Source organism: Sus scrofa, chromosome 15 (genome assembly GCF_054392235.1).
Source record: "Sus scrofa isolate SSC_HxYL_T2T_F1_AM1 chromosome 15, Sscrofa_HxYL_maternal_Yorkshire_Landrace_v2.0, whole genome shotgun sequence".
Lineage (NCBI taxonomy): Eukaryota > Metazoa > Chordata > Mammalia > Artiodactyla > Suidae > Sus > Sus scrofa.
Window position 1 is genome coordinate 108956003 of NC_139397.1, and position 16143 is coordinate 108972145.

Consider the following 16143-nt stretch of genomic DNA (forward strand, 5'->3'; position numbering starts at 1 on the left):
TATGTGAATGTGCGTGTGTGTGTGTGTGTGTGTGTAGAGAGAGAGGGGGAGAGGAAGACCATACATTTCTAGAAGAATGTTCACCCAAATGTTACAAGTATGGCTCTGTAGGGGACATTCTAGATGATTTTTACTTGCTATTTTAGTTTTCTGTACTGTGTAGGATTTTATAGTCATTTTAAAAAGTCTTTTTTTTTTTTTTTTTTACTTTTTGGGGCCACTCCTGTGGCATATGGAAGTTCCCAGGCTAGGGGTCAAATTGGAGCTGCAGTTGCCAGCCCACACCACGGCCACAGCAAGGCAGGATCTGAACCACATCCTCAACCTATGCTGCAGCTTGTGACAATGCTTGATCCTTAACCCCCTGAGCAAGGCCAGCGATCGAACCTGCATCCTCATGGGTACTAGCCAGGTTCTTAACCCACTGAACAACAGGAATTCCCCCCAAATTATTTATTGTTTCATTAAAGGAAAGACTCTCCCTCAGAAAAACAAGTATATGAGATAACATGCCTGAGACTTCTATTTCTAAAGTCTCCCATGTTACATAGGTATATATAAAATATAGTAATACTTAAATATAGCTTGCCATTTTATTTGGTACAAAGTCGCCTCGTGCCTGCATTATTGTACTCCTTTAATATTGTACTTGCTTCTTTAATATTGTACTTGCTTCATTATCCCTGGTTTTTATAGCCCTTCCTCCTCCTCCTAGTTTGTATACAAATGTCAGCTTTATATAAGGATATATTTTTTAATCTATTACTAGGCCTTCTAGAATCAATCAGAAGCAATCCAGTTTTGTAATAAAAATAAATATACATACACACACAAACACACTGTATTTCTTGGCTCACTTCTTTCTCTTAATGCCAGCTTTGTGGTTTTTCTTCCTATCCCCTTAATATAAAGGTCTCCCAAGTTTCTGTCCTTGTTCTCCTCTTTCACTACATTGTTTTCCTTGGCATTTTCATGGGTTCAGGTACTACCTGCATGGGAGGACTCATCTGGACATTTGTGGACATAAGTGACAGGTAGCCAATTCTGTCTTGGAAATTTATTCAAACCCACACCTACTTAAAATAACCAGTTCCTCATCACACCTTTCAGTATATCACACAGATTTTAGTTTCTCATCAAACTTCTCTGATAGATGTGTGAAATTTAGATTTACTAAGTCAGCTTAGTAACATCTGGCTCACCACAATATGCCTAGATTGTGAGCTGGGTTTCCAATACCAGCCTTGGAAGAGGTACTTTGGTGCCTTCTGGATATGTATTTAGAGACAAAGAAGTATACAAGCAGAAAAAGCAGTTAATCTTACCTGTAGTTGTCTAGACAAGATATGATGGTGGCTTTGACTAGCTAGGTTGCAGTGGAAATGAAGTAAATGGGTTCTGGGATTTTAAGAAGACTAGCAAGATTTAGTGAGGGACTAGATTTGGAGTGGTGAAGAATATCAATCAAGGGGGAGGGACACTGGGTGCCTTTTCCTCATGACATAGAAAGTTATCATAATCAGCTAAGATGAAGAAAAGTGAGGGGTCAGAAGTTTGAGGATTTTGCCAGGCAGAGAGGGGATGGGTATTTCAGGCAGAAGGAGTAATATTAGCAAAGGCTTGAAGGTATGGAAATGATCACTCTTTCCTGGAAATTGTGTATATTTGAGTATTCAGTAGTATGAGGTGTGTAGTAGGGAAGGTTGGCATAGAGAAGAAAGTCTAGGAAAACAAGGTAAAACCTGATTGTGAAGAATCCCTTTTTTTTTTTTTTTTCTTTTTAGGGTGGCACCCGCTGCATATGGAAGTCCCTGGAGCTAGCAGTTGAATCAGAGCTGTGGCTGCCAGTCTGTTCCACAGCCACAACAATATCAGATCCAAGCCACATCTGCAACCTACGCTGCAGCTTGGTGCAACACCAGATCCTTAACCCACCAAGAAAGGCCTGGGATCGAATCTGCATCCTCGTAGATACTATTCGGGTTCTTAACCCACTGAGCCACAATGGGAACTCCAAGAATATTTTTTTTTTAAATTTTATTGGAATGTAGCTGACTTACAAAGTTGTATTAATTTCAGGTGTATAGGAAAGTAAATCAGTTATACATATAAATATATCCATTCCTTTTCAGATTCTTTTCTCATATTGGTTATTACACAATACTGAGTAAAGTTCCCTGTGCTATACAGTAGGTCCTTGTTACCCATATATTTTATATATAGCAGTGTGTATGTATCAATCCCCACCCCCTAATTTATCCCTCCCCCACTCACCTTTCCCTTTTGGTTTTGAAGGTTTGGTTTTGAAATCTTTGAGTCTGTTTCTGTTTTGTATGTTCTGTTGTATCATTTGTAGTAGATTCCACATATTAGTGATCTCATATGATATTTGTTCTTCTTTTTTCTTTTTCTTTTCTTTTCTTTTTTTTTTTTTGTCTTTTTGCCTATTCTAGGGCCTCCCCTGCGGCATATGGAGGTTCCCAGGCTAGGGGTCGAATCGGAGCTGTAGCTGCCGGCCTTCGCCAGAGCCACAGCAACGCGGGATCCAAGCTGCGTCTGCGACCTACACCACAGCTCACGGCAACGCCGGATCCTTAACCCACTGAGCAAGGGCAGGGATCAAACCTGTAACCTCATGGTTCCTAGTTGGATTCGTTAACCACTGAGCCACGATGGAAACTCCAGATATTTGTTTTTCTTTTTGACTTACTTCCTGATTGTGAAGAATTTTGAACCTCATGCTAATTAGTTTTTACCTTATAAATCAGCAGTCTTCAGACATTTAAATTCAGACTGCTAAAACTTCATATCTAATTTGTGAGACCAACAAGAATTGCCTGATTTTATTTAGCACAGTAAAGTATTAAAACAATAATAAAACAACTATTTCCCTTTATGTTTTATTGTTTATAGTTTTCTGTTAAGGAGATTTGAAAAACTGAACACTAGATATTTTCTTACATTTCAGGAATAGTACTAGAATTGACATAACTCTAAATTACATTATAAAGGAAGCTAAAGAACATATAAATCATGCCAAAAATACTTAGGATTGGGAGGACTGGATGCCTCAGGGAATTGGAAATTTGATCCAAAGCCTGTCACCTGTTAAAATTTATCCTGGGTCAGTAGTGACTGAAAATCATCACGACCTGACAGGTGTTCAGGATCGTGTGTAAAATGAAGTGGCAGACTCAGTATAGTTCCTATTTGACACGTGTATGCATTACTGAAACCACTGCAACATTAATTGATAACTATGCTGGCAATCTTGATTGAGGTGCCAGGGACTAACTGGACTGAACTCTCTTCACCCCTACTAATGTGCTTTTTAAAATAGGCTCAAGTGTGCTTGTGTAGTAGAAAAGTGTCTTTGGGCCTGTTCCTTTGACTAGGTTACTTTCCTCCTGAAATTGACCACATGTGTGTTCTGTTTTTTCTTTTCACAGTGGATTCCTTTACTATTACATCTGAGCTGAGGTGGGTTTTTTTGTGAAATGTTTGTTTCTCTACTTTCAATCATCAAAGAATATGAAGCATCAAGTTGCTACTTATCACCCACAGGGATTAGTAGACCCATTCCGCTCAATTTATTCTCTCCTTGGAATTTAATTTAGAAGCATCGATATACTCTTAAATGTATAAGAATTTATATCACTCATAATTAAATATCACTGAAAAATTTGTTTTTCAATGTAGTTAATATTTGTCATTCAAAGATTGTTCCTTTATATATTAGAGAATCAGGAATAAAAGTAGTCTACTCAACTCTCCCTGGTTGGTAGTGGGTGAACAAGAGGAGAAAGAAAATTGTTCATTCTCAATGGTATCATATAGTGAAAATAATTCTGTTTCCTCAATAAAGGATCATGATGGTACACAGGTCTATATACATGACTTTAGTCTCAGTCATGCCAAAAAGATTTTATCCAGGTAGAACAAAGAAGGTGATTTTTATAATAATCTAATAATTTTATTAATTGCAAGCTTCTACTTTCATGATTATCGCTTAAGAAGTGACTTGCTCGTGCTCCTTGTTTAGTGGATATATTGTTTCCTAAATTTAACTAGCAAATAATTCTCTCTATCTACAACTTCTCCCAGAATGCTAAAGAAAGACTAAAAAGGATGAATCTTAAATGCATGTATTTATAGGCAAAATAATGATGACATGAAGTTTAAATCGGTTTTCCAATGGAGGCAATAAATGTATGTTCAGAGTCTTGCCCTCAAGGTTAGTAGCATACCTCTATGTCTGGCTGACCAGAGTTTTGGACACATCTTGTGACCATGGGACAAAACTACTTTATCTAGTTGTGGAATAAATTCATTAGCAATATGCATTTATAAGTTGCACAGTTCATGTACTTGATAGTAACAGATTGGGCTGATTATAAATGAATCATTCGGTTATGCCTTACTGCTTCCAGGCAGTCCCCAAACATGCTTGGTACTTCTGCTCTCATAGCTCCCTAGAATATACTCCTTTTCTTTCTCCTTTCTTCCCTATGCTTCCATCTATACCTCTCTCCTAGCCAAGTAAACTTTTTTCTTTTTATTAAAGTATAGTTGATTTACAGTGTTGTGTTAATTCCTGCTCCAAGTAAACTTTTTTTTTTTTTTTTTTTGTCATTTTTGGCTGCCTCATGTCATATGGAGTTCCCGGGCCAGGGATGAGATCCAAGCCACAGTCACGACTTAAGCCTCAGCTGTGGCAGCACTGTTCCTTACCCGGGCCAGGGATGGAATCTGAGTCCCAGTGCTCCCAGGACGCCCCAACCACCTTGCACCACAGCGGAAACTCCTCCAGGTAAACTTCTAACTCATCTTTGTAGTTTTGAAATATCTGTAGATTCTTTTCTAGTCGTCTCACCTTTCCCCAGCCATTTCCACTCTTCATTCTAAAGAACATTAATTTTTCTTTCCACATACTCAGCAATTGTGTTGTCACCAGTAGTATTTGTATTTGTGGGCTCCTTAAAGGAGAGATTATTATGTGTTTAACATGTAGCAGACACTTAAGAGCTGTTTATTGAATGAAGGATTATATGAATACTTATAATTTCATCATTTTCATTTTTGTTACATTTAAATAAATGTTTGTTTCATACTTAGATAAATTCTGAAAGACCTATAGATAGATTTAGGTAGCCTAAAAGGAGGCAAAAGATCTGAAATTTTACTCTGAAAATTGTAATACACTGATAAAAGAAATCAAAGACTACACAAACAAGTGGAAAGATATACTGTGTTCTTGGATTAGAAGGATCAATATTGTTAAAATGACCATCTACCCAAGGCAATCTAGCAATTCAGTGTAATCCTATCAGATTACCAATGGCATTTTCATAGAACTAGAACAAATGGTTTTTAATTTGTATATAAAATAAAAAAGGCTCTGAACAGCCAAAACAATCTTGAGAAAGAAAAGCAGAACTTGAATAATCACACTCCCTGACTTCAGACTATACTACAAAGCTACAGTAATCAAAACAGTATGATGTTGGCAGAAAAACAGAAATATAGATCAATGAAACAAAATAGATTACCCAGAAATAAACCCATGCACCTGTGGTCAATTAATCTATAACAAAGGAGGCAAGAATATACAATGGAGAAAAGACAGTCTCCTCAATAAGAGGTGCTAAGAAAACTGGACAGCTACATGTAAAAGAATGAAATTAGAACATTCTCAACATCACATACAAAAATAAACTCAAAATTGGAGTTCCCATTGTGGTGCAATGAAAACAAATCCCACTAGTAACCATGAGGTTGCAGGTTTGATCCCTGGCCTCACTCAATGGGTTAAGGATCTGGCATTGCCACGAGCTCTGATGTAGGTTGCAGACATGGCTCGGATCCCACATTGCTGTGGCTGTGGCATAGGCTGGTGGATGTAGCTCCAATGTGACCCCTACCCTGGGAACCTCCTTATGCTGCAGGTGTGGCTCTAAAAAAGCAAAAAAAAAAAAAAAAAAAAAGGATTAAAGACCTTAATGTAAGACCGGATACTGTAAAACTTCTAGAGGAAAACATAGAACACTCTTTGACATAAATCACAGCAATATTTTTTAGATCTGTCACCTAGAGTAATGGAAATAAATACAAAAATAAATGAATGTGACCTAATTAAACTAGAGCTTTTGCCCAGAAAAGGAAAGCTTAAACAAAAAGAAAAGACAACCTGCAGAATGGAAGAAAGTATTTGCAAATGAAGTGACCAACAAGGATTAATCTCCAAAGTATACACAAATAGCTCATGCAGCTCAATATTGAAAAATAAACAACACAATGAAAAAATGGGCAGGAGATCGAAAAAGATACTTCTCAAGGAAGACATGCAGATGGCCAAAAAGCACATGAAAAGATGTTCAATATCTCTAATTATTAGAGAAATACAAATCAAAACCACAATGAGGTGTTACCTCACATCGATTAGAATTGGTCATCATCAAAATACAAACAATAAATGCCAGAGAGAGTGTGGAGAAAGGGGAACCTCCTATGCTGTTGTTGGGAATGTAAATTGATGTAGCCGTTATGGAGAAGAGTATGAATATTTCCTAAAAAGCTAAAAATAGAGTTGTCAGCAATCCCACTTGTGGGCATATACCCAGAGAAAACTAATTTGAAAAGATACATGCACCTCAATGTTCATAGCAGCACTTTTTACAATAGCTAGAACATGGAAGCAACATAAATATATATATGGAACCTGTATATATGTGTGTGTGTGTGTGTGTGTCCATCAACAGATGAATGAATAAAGAAGATATATATATGTATAAGATATATATATATATATATATATATTACTCCACACACACACACACACACACACACACACACACACACAGGATATACTCAGCCATAAAAAAAGAATGAAATAATGCTATTTGAAGCAACATGGATGGACCTAGAGATCATCATAATAAGTAAATTAAGTCAGAGGAAGACAAATTTCATGTGATATTACTTATATTTGGTATTTAAAGAGGTGTACAAATGAACTTATTTACAAAACAGAAACAAACTCACAGACATAGAAAACAAACATGATTACCAAAAGGGAAAGAGAGGAGTGATGAATTGGGAATTTAGGATTAACAGATATGTACCATGTATATAACATAGATAACCAACAAGGACCTACTGTATAGTACAGAGAACTATATTCAATATCTTATAATAACCTATATTAGAAAAGATTCTGAAAAGAATAAATATATGTACAACTGAATCACTTTGATGAATACCAGAAACATTATAAATCAACTATACTCAAAAATTTAAAAAAGAAATGTATATTCCAGTAAAACTTTAAAAATCAACTAACTTAAAAAGTAATTTTTAAAAAGACCTATAGAAATATCTATAGAGGGGCCTTCAAGTATTTTTGCTTCTAATGAACTTAATTAAAAAAATCCTTACCAGGCATTCCTGTTGTGGCTCAGCAGGTTAAGCACCTGACATAGTGTCCTTGAGGATGTGGGTTCAATCCCTGGTCTTGCTCAAGGATCTGATGTTGCCATGACGGAGGCATAGGCCGCAGCTACAGCTTTGACCGCTAGCCTGGGCACTTTGATATGCTGCAGGTATGGCTGTAAAAAGGAAAAAAAAAAATCCTGACCATAATTTTATTGACTATGACTTTTAAGATAGTTTTTTTTTTCAATTTCAAGATGCTCTTTATTTTTTTAGTAAAGTGACTTACAATGTTGTATTAGTTTCAGGTGTTTGGCAAGGTGAATCAATTATATATATAAATATATCCATTCTTTTATCCCATATAGGTCATTACAAACTATTGAGTAGATTTTCCTGTGCTATACTGTAGGTTCTTATTAATTACCTATTTTAAACAGCAGTGTATATATGTTATTATAGTTTTCATGGTTGTTAATTTGTACATATGTTGTAAAAGTAGCTAATGGACTTTTTCTTTGATCAGTTGTATGACATTCCAAAAGTTTTATACTTTTGCCTGGGAAAAGTGGGGCAAGATGATTAGAGGACTGTAAATTACACAAGCCTAGCAGTCTATAGGGCAAAAAAAATGTAACTGTTAATTGTGGAAAAGTTGAAACATATTCAGAAGTGTAAAGAATAGTTTAGTGAATCCTCAGTGACCTATTACCCAGATTTAATGACTTTAGCCCATGGCCATTCTTGTTTCATCTATTTCCAGCTTATCGTGCCAGCCCCAAATTTTCTTAAAGGCAGATTTATTGAGGCCTATTTACATAAAATAAATATACCCTTTTTTAAAAAGTAAAAAATATACCCTTTAAAGTGTGAAGAGTTGGGACACACATACACAGTTGCACGTATGTTTAAGATACAGAATATTTACATTAGCATAGAATTTTTCCTCATGCTACTTTGTAGTCAATCTCTTTACCCACCCTCACCTTCTAGTAACTACTTATTTGTTTCTGTGCCTAAAGTATTGTCATATAAATAGATTCAAACAGTGTGGAGACTTTTGTGTCTGGCTTCTTCCATTTACCATAAAGTTTTTGAGATTCCTCCATGTTGCTTCTAGTATCAGTAATTGTTCAGCTTTTCTCTGTTTTATGGATGTACCACAATTAGTTTATCCTTTCAGCCGGTGATGGACATTGAGGTTGATTCCTATTTCAGGCTATTATGAGTGAAACAATTTTGAACATTCACAATTGGGCTTTTCTATGGATATATGTATTTCTCTTGGGTAAATACACAAGTATGGAATTTCTAGGTTGTATTATGAATTTTTCACTTTTATAAGAAATGGCCAAACCATTTTTCAAAGTGGGCACACTACTGCTGTGAAAAATTTAGTGCATTTCAGTGCAAAATTTTAAACTAAGAAAACAATCTGGTTTTTTTGGGTTTTAAATTTCTCTTACTAATAAATCTTTGATCTAAAGTGCTTGGTTATTTTTATTACTCCAAGCAATAAGACTCACTGAGGCAACTATCAAGACATATTGCTGCTTACTGCTGGCAAGATTCTGGCTAGAGTTGTCTTGGACACACCACAGTGCAGCCTAGCCAACTATGTGCTCCCAAAATCACAATGTGGCTGTGGGCCATGGCGCAGTACAGCTGACATGATCTTTGCAGCGTATTTGGATTTAGGAAAGTCAGGGCTTAAATCAGGCTATATCTTACAAGACTGCAGGATCTAGAGATTCATTTTTCTGGCTAAATGAAGCTGCCACTGAAGAAATGACCCTCATTTGTAGAGTTAAAACAGGTTCTTTTATATTAAAAAAAGTATCATTTCCATTGAGTATTTTGGAAAGTGTAAACAATGGCATCCTAGTTTATTATCCTTTAACTTGGTGAAATAATTTATTTGTTTGTTTGTTTTGGTCATCAGAGTTTTAAAAGGCCCTGGATTTAAGACTATGACCTATTTTCAATTTTATTAGAAAATTAAAAGTACTCTACTTGTTTCGTATGATATAGAATATATTTAGATATACTATTATCAACATTTCATTTTAAACTACCATTAAATGAATACTGCAGATAATAAGGCCCTATGCTAGATCTATATCTAGTACACCCTCTAAACATATCAGATAAAATTAAAACTGCTGGAACAACAAAGTGCAAGTATTATTTAATAGGTGATGTAAATGCACAGGAATTACTCTATGCTGTTAAATACATGGCAATTTATAAAAGAAAACATTTACATATTATAACTGTCTTTGAAATTGATAGCACAACACTACAGATAAACTATCAACCAAGGAGGTATGAGGTCTCATTTTAAGAGATTGCCAAATAGCTTCTTGATAATGATGTTGTGGATGATTCCTTGAGCTGGGAGAAAGTTCCAGTGAGACCTGAAATGACTCAATCCCCAGGGATCAGGCATCCTTGAAGTCTACCTGCAGAGTAATCAGACATGATTTCTTTTGGCTTTCTAAGACTTGATCTGATTCTTTGCCATAGCTACCCAGACTGGAAGATGGACACGGTCCCACAGTAATATTTATTTGCACCAAATGCTGTAGTCATTCAGAACCTGTCTAGGATGCCCAGGGTTTTAGACACTGTCTACATCTGCAACATAGAATGATTATAAATCTTAGAGCTCCAAGTCAGACTGAAGCCATGGCCAAAAACGGGGGGCCAAAAACTATGAGAAACTTGGAAAAAGATGCCTCTTTGCTTAGACTCTGAATTTTCAAAGTATTGAGACTTTTCAGAGGGGAAGGCAGAGACAGGCAGAAGTCTTAAATACAGTTAAGTGGGGCATGCTTATAGAATGAATTCCAAAGCCAGGGTAGGAGATTACCTGCAGCTGGTAATGTGCGTGTTAAGAACAGAAAAGCATAGTGGAGCTGTTTTAGCTCCATGGGACTCAGGATTTAGCTGGTATTCATGCTGCTCTTGAACCTGAGAGTCAAGCTCCAGAATCTGATGAATCACTTTCTTTCTTAGGGTCAGTGCTATGACCCCACATCTAGTGGGGTTGAATTGTAACGGTCACAAACTGTGATTGAGGAGATGCAACTTTCTTTGTTTTCTTTAACTGATCTCACCTTGCTTTTAAATCTCCTTTCCCTCTAATGATGGAAAATGCTTGAGCTTACCGATCAAAGTTAACTGTTTTCCAGAGAAAATTTTAGACTTTTTAAAGGTAAGTGCTATACGATTCCACTTATATGAGGTGTCTAAAGTACTCAGACTCAGAAACAGAAAGCAGAAAGGTGTTGGCCAGAGGTTGCAGGTGGCAGTGGTGGAAAGGGGGATAGGAATAGGGAGTTGTTCAATGTGTGTACATTATCGCCCTGGGCTCTTGGCCTTCTTAATCAATAGAAGTTGATAAGAGCCCAGACAAGAAAATTCAGGCAAGTCTTTATTGGGCCCCCTGCTGCAGCAGGGGGAGGTGAAAACAAACAACAGATTCCTTTGCTTGCTCTGTCACAGAGGAGAGGCAAGCTGCTTCGTTACATAGGGTGAGGGTAGGGAAGAGTCCAGGGATCAGACAAGAAGGGTGGCTTAGGTAGTCTGCCCACTCCTTTGGTGACGTCGTATGCAGCGGGCATGCATAGTACCTGAATCGCTTTTTCTCCCAATTCTTCAGATAGTTGGGTTTTTAGTTTATTTGTATCTTCTTGTCCATAATTTGCCCCAACTGCTGCACGTATCAGTTATTTTTAGTCTTTTATAGTTTTTTGTATTTTGTTACTCAAGGAGATGTTTGTCCAGGTGCAAGCATTGCAGCCATTGCAGCAAAGTGTCCCAGGTCCCAGGCCTCTGCCTATGTTATATAGAGTTTCTGTTTTATGAGATTAAAAAAAGTTCTAGAGATCTGTTCCACAACTATATGAATATAATCAAACTTACTGAAATGCACACTTAGAAATGCTAAGATGGAAGTTCCACTATGTTACAGTGGGTTGATGATCCGGCTTGTCTCTGTGGCGGTACCCAGACCCAGCACAGTGTGTTAAGGATCCGGCATTGCTGCAGCTGTGGCATAGGTTGCAGCTCGAGCTCAGATTCAATCTCTGGCCCAGGAACTTCCATATGCCACCAAGATGGCTGAAAAAGAAAAGGAAAAAAAATGCTAAGATGGTAAATTTTATGTTATGTGGGTGGTTTTTTTAATCACTTCTTTTTTTTTTTTTGGTCTTTTTTAGGGCCGCAGCCATGGCATTTGGAGGCTCCCAGGCTAGGGGCGGAATTAGATCTGTAGCCCACCAGCCCACACCACAGCCACAGCAACACTGGATCCAAGCTGCATCTGTGACCTACACCACAGCTCACGGCAATGCCGGATCCTTAACCCTCTGAGCGAGGCCAGGGACCAGGGATCGAACCCACAACCTCATGGTTCCTAGTCAGATTCATTTCCGCTGCAGCATGACAGGAACTCCAACAATTTTTAAAATAAAATAAAATTAGCCGTTACAAAAAATTTAGAATTTGAGGGAGGGGTTATTACTTTTTCAGTATTTCTACCTTGAGAAAGGCTCTCTTCTTTCCCCTCTATTCTGCTTTTCTAAATGGATGTGAGCAGAGAGGCGCACCTAACTTTCTGGCATTGCAGAAGGGTTTTCTGGTCCTTCTCCAAGCCTTCTTCTTGACACGGTTTGTATTGCTTGGCCTCAGAATCTCCTTTCCTCTTGATGCATCTGCTTTAATTTAGCTGGGTTCCCTGGTGACTGTGTCCTGTACTCATAACCACTGATATTCACCTGGTTTTCCTAGCATGTGCTGACACTTGCTATTGATGACAAAGCTGTTGCTTCCAGTTCTGGGGTCCCTGTACATTATCATCTTCATCTAAACCCAACATCAAATCCAGCAGTGCATTCAATAAGCTATTCCTCCTTGGTGACCTGGTGGCTCTTTGATACTTTCTCAGAAACTATCTGGAGGGTTTAGGAACCATTGTGGATGCCCTTAGTCTCAGCACCCTCTCAGTCATTACACTTCAACAGCTCTGACATCAGAATTCTCCTAAAGCTTTTTGACTTTCCATGCTACATAAGAATCAGGGCACCAGCTCCAGTGCTCTTTGATTCTCTCATATTTGTCTGGATTTTTCTACAGTATTTACCTCTTTCAGCCGAGTTTGACTCCTAAAAGGGAGCAAGAATGTTTGGATATGATTTCTCTCTTTCTCATCCCCTTTCCCTCTCCTTTGGTCCAAAATAATAATAATAATGGTAATATACCCCAATTTCCTAGTTAGTATTTTCTCTAATTTTCCAAGAGCAATAAACCTCAACCTAATGACTGGGTAACCCCTAATGACTAAATGGGGGAGGAGAGGGAAGAACTACTAAAAAGGAAAAAAATTGGGAGGCAAATATTTTTATAATATCCCTACTTTGCCTAGGCTTTTTTTGTGGATTCTGCTCTCTACCTGCTTCTCCATGTCCTGTTCACCCTATTTCCCATGTGCATCTAATACACTTTTTACCACCATTTATGCCCCAGTAGTGGATAAGAGTGAAGATCTGGAGTCAAACTATCCCAGTTCAAAATCTGGTACTGCCATTCACTAGCTGTGTATACTGAATAAAATTTCTTAGTGCTCTGTGCTTCAGTCTCTTTGCCTATAAAATAAAGGTAATAACAGCCTGAACTCTGCAGATGAGATAACCATATAAAGCACTTTGAACTGTGCCTGGAATATAGTCAATGCCCAATTAGTAGATATTAATATTCAGACCATCATCACTTTTCCTCTATACTAATAGGTTTCTAATTGAATGCATTGTCCCTATTTCCATCACTAGGCTCCTTCATCTCTACTATTATTTAGAATTCAGAGGATCTGAGAATTGGATGGGAGAATTACATCTTTATTTTAGTTCACATTTAATTGAAACTGGCATTTCTTTTCATTCTGAATATGGACTTGAAAGCGCAGAAGTATAATATGTGTGACTATGTCACCAACAGAATCACAAATAGTTGTAGCTGTTGCATGTATCTAACATATGTTCATCACTACCTTTAATTTTATTTGATCATTTATTTTTATTGAAGTATAGTAAATTTATAATATACTAGTTTCAGTTGTACTACCTAGTGATTTAATATTTCTATAGATTATACTCCATTTAAAGTTATGCAGCTACAGCTATGCTGTACCTTGCCACTTATTTATTTTATTAATAGTATTTTGTTCCTCTTAATCCTTTACCTCTATCTTGCCTCTCCCCACTTTCCTCTCTACCCTGGTAACCACTAGTTTTTTTCTCTACATCTGTGAGTCTGTTTCTGTTTTGTTATATTCATTCATTTTATTTCCTTGAGTCCACATGTGAGTGATAACATGCAATATTTGTTTTCTCTGTCTGACTTACTCCACTAAGCATAATGCTCTCCAGAGCCATCCATATTGTTGCAAATGGCAAAATTTCATTTTGTATGGCTGAGTAATATTCCTTTAGAGTGTGTGTGTGTGTGTGTGTGTGTGTGTGTGTGTGTGTGTGTGTATGTATGTATATCACATTTATTTATCCATTCATCTATTGGTAGACACTTAGATTGCTTCCATATCTTGGCTATTGTAAATAATGCTGCTGTGAACATTGGGTACATGAATTTTTGAATTAGTGTTTTCATTTTCTTTGGATACATACTCAGGAATAGAATTGCTAGTCATATTTTTAGTTCTATTTTTAGTTTTTTGTGATATCGCCATAATTTTTCCCATAGTGGCTGCATCAATTTACATTCCTATCAACAGCGTACAAAGGTTTTCTTTTCTCCACATCTTCATGAACACTTGTTTGTGGTCTTTCTGATGATAGCCAATCTGATATCTCATTGGGAGGTAATGTCTCATTGTGGCTTTGTTTTGTTTTGTCTTATTTTCTGTCTTTTTAGGCTGCACCCACAGCATATGGAGGTTCCCAGGCTAGGGGTCCAATCGGAGCTGCAGCTGCTGGCCTACATCACAGCCACAGCAATGCCAGATTAGTGATGTTTAGCATCTCTTCATATGTCTCTTGACCATCTGCATATCTTCTTTGGAAAATGCCTGTTTGTTTGTTTGTTTGTTTGTTTGTTTAGGCCACCCTATGGCATAGGGAGTTCCCTGGCCAAGGATCAGATCTGAACCACAGTTGTGACCTACACCCAACAGAGACAACACTGGATCCTTAACCCACTGTGCCAGGCCAGGGATTGACCTATGTCCTACTGCTTCAGAGACACCAGCAATCCCATTGCACCATAGCATGAACTTCTGGATAATGCTGATTTTTTTTTAAATCAGGTTTTTTTTTTTCAAGGGTTGTTTGTTTTTTTGACATTGAGTTGTAGAAGCTGTTTATATATTTAGGTTATTAAGCCTATTCATTCATATCACTACTTTTAAATTATGATAGTTATTCAGCTTAGTACTAGATGTTATTTAATTTAGCAAGTTTCTATGCTATCAGATTTTATTATACGAAAACTTCTAAAACATTTCATAATTATAATATACATAATTATATATTATAATTTAAACCATTTATTTATATAATTTATTCATTTATATAATTTAAAATAATTTAAATTATTATTCTGAGACTAGGCTTCATCAACCATCAGAAGACATTGGCCCAAAAAAGTTAAAATGTCTTATTTTTTTTTTCACTTTTTATTTTTTTATTTTTTTTATTTTCCCACTGCACAGCAAGGGGGTCAGGTTATCCTTACATGTATACATTACAATTACATAAAATGTCTTATTTAAAGTGCAGAATATTCCCTTTGGAATGGATTAGCAATGGGATCCTGCTGCGTAGCACTGGGAACTCTGTCTAGTCATTTATGATGGGACATGTGATGTGAGAAAAAAGAATGTATACATGTAAGTATAACTAGGTCACCATGCTGTACAGTAGGGAATATATATATATATATATATGATAAAAAATAAAAAATAAATAAAACAATGAGATAAATAAATAAATAAAAATAAAGTGGGTTTTTGGGAGTTCCCATCGTGGCACAGTGGTTAACGAATCCGACTAGGAACCATGAGGTTGCGGGTTCGGTCCCTGCCCTTGCTCAGTGGGCTAACTATCCGGCGTTGCCGTGAGCTGTGGTGTAGGTCACAGATGCGGCTCGGATCCTGCGTTGCTGTGGCTCTGGCGTAGGCCAGTGGCTACAGCTCCGATTCGACCCCTAGCCTGGGAACCTCCCCATATGCCGCAGGAGTGGCCCAAAGAAATAGCAAAAAAAGACAAATAAATAAATAAATAAATAAAGTGGGTTTTTAAAAATTACTTCCAACCATGTTGCTCTCTACTTAAAACATTTCACTTGTCACTTGCTGCCCAAGGGCTGTATCCTCCAACAATTCTGAAATACTTGCAGGACCTGGAAGGCGTCATGTTCTTTCAGGCCTACATTCATGTGTGTGTGTGTGTGTGTGTGTTGGGGTGGGTGGAGGGAAGTGTTGTTTTGGAATGTCAGTCTTCTTTTCTTCCTCATTTATTTTTTCTCCTTACTCATCCATCAAACTTTTATTCGCTATTAAAAACATTGCTAATGTCATCTTCTCTTTTAAGTCTTAAGTGAATTCCCAACATGACACAGATGACTTTCCTTTTCTCTCCCACACCACCTTGTGTAAACCATTTGTCACATTTTATTAAAGCTGACTGTGTGCTTTTCTGC

The 16143-nt window shown here is 37.2% G+C and overlaps 1 protein-coding gene across 3 annotated transcripts in view; it reads left to right on the forward strand.

Moving 5' to 3' along the window:
- Positions 1-4810, forward strand: part of PMS1 (PMS1 homolog 1, mismatch repair system component) — a 249331-nt gene extending 244521 nt beyond the window's left edge. For all 3 annotated transcript variants that reach the window (XR_014829386.1, XR_014829389.1, XR_014829391.1), the window contains one exon: positions 3450-4810. The gene's annotated coding sequence lies outside the window, so the exon portion shown is untranslated. The remainder of the gene's footprint in view (positions 1-3449) is intronic.
- The last annotated feature ends 11333 nt before the right edge of the window (positions 4811-16143 follow it).